Consider the following 7,924-nt stretch of genomic DNA (forward strand, 5'->3'; position numbering starts at 1 on the left):
GCGGGCGCTCCGCGTACCGCGCCGCAGCGCCCCCTGCCGCGTCCCCGCCCGCCCGCCTCGCCAGGACCCGGCCCCCTTTCCCTCCTCCGCCCACCTCGCCGCGGCGGAAGGGGCGGCCGGCCGGGCGCGGCCGCGGTCACTACGGCGCCCCCTACCGCCGGCGGCGGGGGCACGCAGGCAGCTCCGGCGGCGGGAGCCGAGCCGGGCCGGGGAAGGGGGGGGGGGCGGCTCTACTACGAGCGGCTCTACTTAAGGCTACGCGCACACTTTGCTAGCTCTAAGTAGGGCACCAGCTACTAACCCGAAGCGCGGGACTCCTCCCCACGTTGCTCCAGGAATCCCAGGAAGCTACGCCAGGAATCCCAGCAAGTTACTCAAGGCCCCCCCCCCTCCCCGCCTTTCCCTGCTCCTGGCCGGAAAGCCCCGCTTTCCCGCTTGGACAATAAGGATTCCCACCGGTGATTTCCCTGGAATTACCCGTCCCCCCGCGGGATGTGCTGCTGCACTTGTGACTAAGATGTTCCCTTCATAGTGGAGGGTTTTGTGCATTTCGGTTTTATAGCTGAAATTCTAGACGTTGTTTTATTCGCCATCTACTACCACTTCCAACTCCCAGAGCCCCTTCCCGCTGCAAGCTTAAAACAGCTAAAACCATTACTGAATTCTGCAAAAGTACTTCCACTGTCAGTAAAACGGAGATAATTGTTTGGCTTAAGTCCTGCAAGTACTTTGGATTTCCTTCCATTAACCACATTAAAGTCAACAGTACTTAAAAAAATAAGAAATATATCAACAAAGCTTTGGATTTCTAGAGCACCTAGGGATTTGAAAACCTGTTACAAACATTAATGAATTAATCCACACTAATCCAGTAAAATAACTATCCCTTCCTATTTTACAGGTGTTTATGCCATCAGATCAATCATCAGATCATCAGCCAAATAGAGAGTTGAGAAATCCTGCTTTAAAAATCTCTCCGTTAAGTTTCATAACAGAGTATTATATACAAGGGCATTTGCCACATACACGATGATATGTATACTTTAAAGGTGCTTAAAGGAGACAAAGACCAATTTGAACTTTATACGATCCAAAACACCACACTGTACCCCTATTTCCCTTCTAAGTAACATACAAAGCACAGCATGCCAAGTGCCAGGCCTGCAGCAGATCCACTGCCATCCACATCACAGCACACATAAAAGGGGGTGAATAGATTCTTTTCAATTACTTTTTAATACAAAGTAGCCAGAAAACAAGGAAACTGACTCAAAACTATTGAAAAAAAAATAACAAATTAATATTGTCAGACCTATGTCCTCACAGAGACAACTAAAGTCTATTACTTCCAAAAAGTACAACGTCCCTGTTTCATAGCTGAATAAATGTAGCCAGAGATGCTGTTAGGCAAGGATTAGTACCATTCAAATAGGTAATGCTTTCCTGAACAATTTAGTGTGGAAAATCATAGGCTACTCCGGGAACAGAACCAAACTGATGGACCCCTAACCCTGTGCTTTACGTAAACATATTCTAGGTAGTCTGGCATTTGTAAGGAAGTTAAGGAAACAAAGGGGGGGGGGGGGGGGAATAGTTATGATGAAAGAAACTCCTCTTCAAAATCGAGGTATTTCTGCCTCTCCTTTTTATGTCCAAGTATTACTTTTGCCTTTTCAAGTGGAATAAAGTGCCTCGTTTCTGTCAATACTTTTACAATCAAGACAATAGCACCATATAAAAATCATACCTACACTCACAAATTTAATTAAATACATTAAAGATGTTTTTGCATGCAACAACTACATTCTCAAAACCGCCATTGGAAAACAAAAGTGCTTCAAGATTTACAGGGCACACAACCAGCAGATCCTCCAGCAACTAAAACCGTATTTCCTAATTTTTTCCTGAAACTTTGATTCAACTAAACCAGATGCTTGCAGAAATAGGAACACGTATATACAAGTTGAAAATGCAGGGAGAAAAACTATTAATAAAGATGAAGTTTGATGAGGAGTACCACAGCAGTTTCCACACTCCAGGATCTAAGTAATAGGCAATAATTGAAGGGCAATTTAGCATTTTTTCATGCACCTCTCTTGCATATATAAATATGGGGAGTGCTTTTCTTGTTTTTATACTTAATGGAACCAAATGCTAAGCAGAAACTTCCCATGGTCCCGCAGCTATTTCAGAGACAGAAATTTGGTTAAGTGGCTCGTCAAAATTAAAAGCTTGTTTTCTATAAGAAGAGATACAATCATTTAATGTAAAATGTTTCTAAAGCAAATACAATGAGATATTTACTTGACCTTGATGATAGCTTATTCTCATTCTGGCTAACAGTTATTGAAATAAATCCATTTCGGAGTGGCTGTACAGGCATTGTTATTGCTTGGTCTGGTTGAACTAATTCAAATAATTTCTCAAAGGCCACAATTTCTTTTGCGGATGAAAAGTTTTTCATTTTTAACTGTAGTTTAAAAACAAATTCTCAAATAGGCTTAAGCCCAATTAAATTAGTTACATTTTGAATAAAGAATGACCCCATCTTTAGCCAAAATAGATTAAGCAGCTGTAGTGTAAACCCAGATGAATCTGTTAGGTTAGCTGACACCAGAAGAAAAGTGTCGTGACTTCCATGAATTATTTTACTTTCTAATGTTTGCTAACGCATCACGCGGTCTGTCAGATATAACCATCAGCGATCTCACTAGGGTATCTTTGAGGATTACCTGTCCACAGGCTCAAAGACTGAAAAGCAAAAAGAAGAAAAAGAAACATACAAAGGGGAACAAGATGCACAAGGTCAGGTGCCTGGAGCTCAGATACTGCAGAAAGGAGAGGTACATTGTGGCAGAGACAGAAGAAAGCCTTGTGCACCAATACACTACATTGACACCCCCTGTGAACCTGAAATTAAACATTTTATAGGTCTACACTCAACCAAGTGAATAAACAAGTCTACCTTCTCAGCGGGAGTAGCAGGGAAGGCGGCTTACACAGATACTAACATTTTTCACAGCAGTACTCCTTTCCCTCAGCTGCATCAGACAATAAAAAGAACCGAGACACGTACGTTCATCGTAATTCCACATCACAAGCCAGTGCCGGGTGGCCAGCATCCTGCCCTCTCTTTTCTAGTAGCATGCTTTAAATAAAGTTACACAAAGTTATATTTTGTAAAAGCCACGATTAATTTTGTCTGATAGATGAAAAATACAAAGTTATCAATAGCTCAGACACATAAAAAGCTCATAACCTGGGCACAAACTTACTAATAACAGAACAGCAGAAAACAGCACTGCCCATCTGGCTTTGGCAAACCTATGTTCTTAAAGTTGTCTTCATTTGTAAAGCACCTTGGCTGACTTTGGTGACCAACCTTCATGTCTTGGTGCTTACAGCCACATAATAATCCTCCTCCTTCCTCCAGCCCCTAAGAAAGCTTCAACAAGGCAAGCTGATAGTGACCAAAAGTTATTACACCTCTTAGGGCTCTTGCATAGCTTATGTGAAATGTGTCGGTCATCTGAGCAATACTCTCAGATAAAGCATGACAATGGCATGTAAAGAAGACAATAAAATTGAACAGTATCCACATTTTTTAAGGTTTTTCCCTAGCCAATGAAGGAGTGCAGGACCTGACCATGCAAGGAGTTAACACCCTCTGGGTCTGATGGAGTATAATCTCAGTTTCTTTGTACTCCCTGAGGTATGACCATAATGGCATTGCTTTAACATTTCATCCAGTATGTGACTGCTGAACTGGTGTACGTGAAGAATACAGAAATGAAAATGTATTTATCTGGGTTGCAGTAAACATGAAAGAAAAAAAACCACCAGCATTAAAAAAAGATCTGACAAGTTCATGTGAATGCTCTGCATTTAGCTCTTGTTTTAGAGCAACAGTCTGTTATGTTGGCTCCTCTACAGTTTAATGATTTCCTGTTAAGAATTTAAAATTAGAAGCCTCCAACAACTTCCCCATAAACCATTTTCAAGGTTCCTTTAATATCCACATCAAGGAGATATAGTAGGTTCATATGTTATCCATGTCAGTTCACTTCCTTCCCACTTCAAAATAAGCACATTGCAGGAAAATTCAGCAGGTTTTTTTATTGTTTTCTTAGAACCTTTTTTCTCCACTAAGTATGTCCAGCTATAGTAATTAAAAAAAATAAAACTGTTCACATATACAAGCTCATATTTAAACCATGACAAAACAAGAACCACCAGTCTAATCTGAAAAGCCTAAACTATGGTAGACCATGATCCAAATCCAAATTTTCCATTGATGAGTTAGCTTGAATCTTCAACTACATTCATACTGAACTTCATCTATGTCAAGACATAAATTTCAGAACACATTTTTGCTTTTTGACAAGTACCTTACCTTTAATGAAAACATGCAAACAATAGTCTTGCACTGGCAGCATATGAAACACATTTGATCTCTTTCATCCAGGCTTTCTAGAACTATATTCCTGCAAAACAGACACAGTATTTATTTATTTACTACTTTTCACTTATATATCTCAAACTATATAGCACTGTTTATTCTTTTGACTCAGAAACAATATAATAATTGCAGTAATTATACTATTACACCACATTTACAAAATTGAGATAGGCATATAAAAGGCAGAGCATCGGCAGGCATCCCATCTCGGTTCCTCACTGGGTCAATGAAAGGACTCTAACACTAATCAACACTTTTTGACAAAAATCAGCATCTATACCTGGCCACCAAAAATACTCGTTATGTGCACACTAATTAATTTCAGTTAAAAATGACTCAGGTGAAACTGCAGTAGACTTAACCTGACCTACGAACACACCAGTGAAAAAAAAAAATCAGCAGTAAAAGAGGCAATCCTGCTGCTTCTTACATAGAAGACAAATGTACAGCTCCTAATTTGGCTGAAATATAAATCTGCACGCATAACTGAAAAAACCACCAAAAAAAAATCCTTTTCAGTTTGCAGCTCAACCACAGACTCAAAAATTGTGAGACAAAGACAACACTGCTACTTAGTGCAGTAATTTGCAGACCAAATTGACTTGTTAGTCATTAATCCATGGTTTCACATACAGGTTTGGAAAAGCTGACATGTACAACCTCTTCTAACAGAGATGAACTTCAGCAATTCACTGTTATTCAGAAATAGTAACTTGGCACTAATGTCTGGCTGGGATTGTCTTCTTTTTTTTTTTTTAAGGGTTTTGAGTTTTTTCGTGGTGCAGAACAACATCAGGCTTCAACCACTTTCTACTGAAATTACACAACCATCTTTCTCTGCAGATGTAGAAGCCCTTCTATGTGAACTTCTTCAACAGAAGGAATTTTGACAACCAAGAGGTTGTTTGATCTCTAGGGCCAGTTTTTATAATAGAAGACTATGATTAGATTTTCTTTATACATTTACCCATTATTAGGCTTGTCTGCATCCCCATCCACTACAATGATACACAGATGTACAGAGCCATTGCACTCCATACGCTTTACATGTGAGTTGTTCAGATACCCAGATGCATCTTCAAAAGCTAAGATTACAGAAGATGGACTGACTGAATGCTTTTGCCTAAACAACATACATTACCATTTTGCTTTCAGACACAGGCAGTATTTGTAAGCGTCCTTTAAATGTTTCCCTATATAAAAAAGACAAAAGAAAAGAGAAAGATACCAACAAAGACAAGAATATCCATCAGAACCTCTGCCAACAAGTACTGGAGTCAAAAAGATTTTCTAACATCTGCAACTATTAATGAGCAATTGCATTAAAACAATTTACGGATGTGAACAGCACATCACTGAATGGAGTCATTTTGCTAATAAGTTTCCAATACAGCTTAAGGAAAAAAATCCATTCAACAAACAGGATACCTCTTAAGTTTAAAGGCATTCAGAGAACTCACCAATTATTTAATAAAACAAACTTTTGTAAGTTTGTTTTGCTACTGTTACTTTGAATAGTTACCTACTATCTCAACATTAAACACACATACAGTGAATTGAGGACTCCACCAACTCTCTTATAATGCCTTTAAGAACAAAACATGTATCTACAATAGAAGATCACTAAGTTGTTCAATACATAAATATATCAAGCCATACAGTACTAATAAACAACAAATGCTACTCTAAATTTTATTTCTACCTAGAAATTAAATAATTTTTGCCATAAAGATTATTCCTCAGGCTTTACCAAGATGAATTACAGACTGAATACATAACATGATATACTCCAGAGAGGATTTATACCATGTCCTTCTTTCATAGATATGTTTATTTCTTCTCCTTGAATATGCACGCTAGTTTTGTCTACAAAAAATTACAAGATAGTAAAAGGCGTAGCCTAGCTAATTTATCTTCTTGATAAGTTATGTCTTGAAAAAGTCCACTGCCACAGCACTGTCTTTAAAATTATATTTACCTTAGCCATTACTTTCAGAAATCTTATTAGATACTTTATTTTAAAGCAAAATAAAGAACATTATAAGTTCAAGAATTACCATTTTCTACATATTATCTGTACTTTTTCCTTCACACACTGGAAGGCTGCCTTACCTGTCCCCTCCTAATAGACCTCTAACCTTTCCAAGCTAGCTCTCTAGAAAGTAACTGAGGTAAATAGCCTCTGCCTCTTGGGGGGTTAATTGCCAATAGAAACCAGCTGTCTTTCCTCAACTGAAAAAAATCCACACCATCTCAGAAAACAAAAGAAAAACCTGAAGCCACCAATAGGCAAAAGCAAAAGGAAAAAGAGGACAAAGCAATCTTCCATGGTCTGTTTATATCACATTCCTTTCTTCCCACCCCATAACATTTCTTTCTGCAAGTAAAGGACAAAGAATAATGTCCTCTCACAAAACAGGGGGAGGGAGGAATAGCAACAATTTAGGATTATTAAAAACAGTCCCCAAAGTGAAACAGCAGAAGCTCTGCCTCTTATAATTTTTTAAATAAAAAAGAACAAACAGTAAGTCACAGTAGCAGTCCTACATTAGCCAAGAAAACCAAAATAAGACTTGACAGAAGGAGATATATTTCCTAGTATCGTTAGTGCATCTAGGGTTTGGGTTTTTTCTATCCATGTATACGATAAAAAGTTTGAAAAATGCAAAATATTTCACTCTGAATAAAAGTTTTGTTTAAGACCTTGCTAGAGTAGTCAAACTTGAGTGATATTAACTTAGTGCGGTATCAAAGCCTATACCAAGCAGTTATCTCAAGAGTCCTTGCCTGCCTTGCACAGGGGTGGCTAATCACTGGCTACACACAGTACGAGCCCGTTTTAGACCAAATGATCCTAATTGCCTCTGCCTAAAAATCTACCATCTGTGTCCAAGAACTATCCAATATGTTCCTAGTGGTGTGTGCAAGACCCACATGCAAAGCAAATTAGGAAGAAAAATATGCCTTGAACAGCTTGATAAAGATAATGAGATATTGACAAAATATAGTGCCACTTCCACGAGGGGTCACAGGGTTAATTTACGCAGGGAAAAGGGTGTTTTTACCACACGGTAACCAACGAGGAACACCAGACTAGGCAGGTGCACTTCAGATAAGGTTAGCAAACCCCCTCAAACTCCGGGCTCCCAAGTAATGCTCACCTTGGGTGACCAACACACCTGAAAGCCATAAAAGGCCCAATATTAGCTGTATGTTACCACAAATGAAGCTGTAAATACCACCATTTCCACTCGTAAGAGAGGCCTGGGGCTACACCGGCCCTGGAGCTCAGTGTGTGAGGGGAACACTCAAGGCCCCCCCCCTTGAGGCCAGCTGCTGGGGGTGCTCAGCCTGCTCTCCCCCTACAAATAAAGCCCCCGGAGCCACCAAACCCCAGGGTCCACGTCGGGGTTGTGTGGAAGGTACCGTACCTGACCATGGCGGTCACCTGAAGGCTGGGCTGCG

The sequence above is a fragment of the Aquila chrysaetos genome, chromosome 10, assembly GCF_900496995.4.
Source record: "Aquila chrysaetos chrysaetos chromosome 10, bAquChr1.4, whole genome shotgun sequence".
In the NCBI taxonomy this organism is placed as follows: Eukaryota; Metazoa; Chordata; class Aves; order Accipitriformes; family Accipitridae; genus Aquila; species Aquila chrysaetos.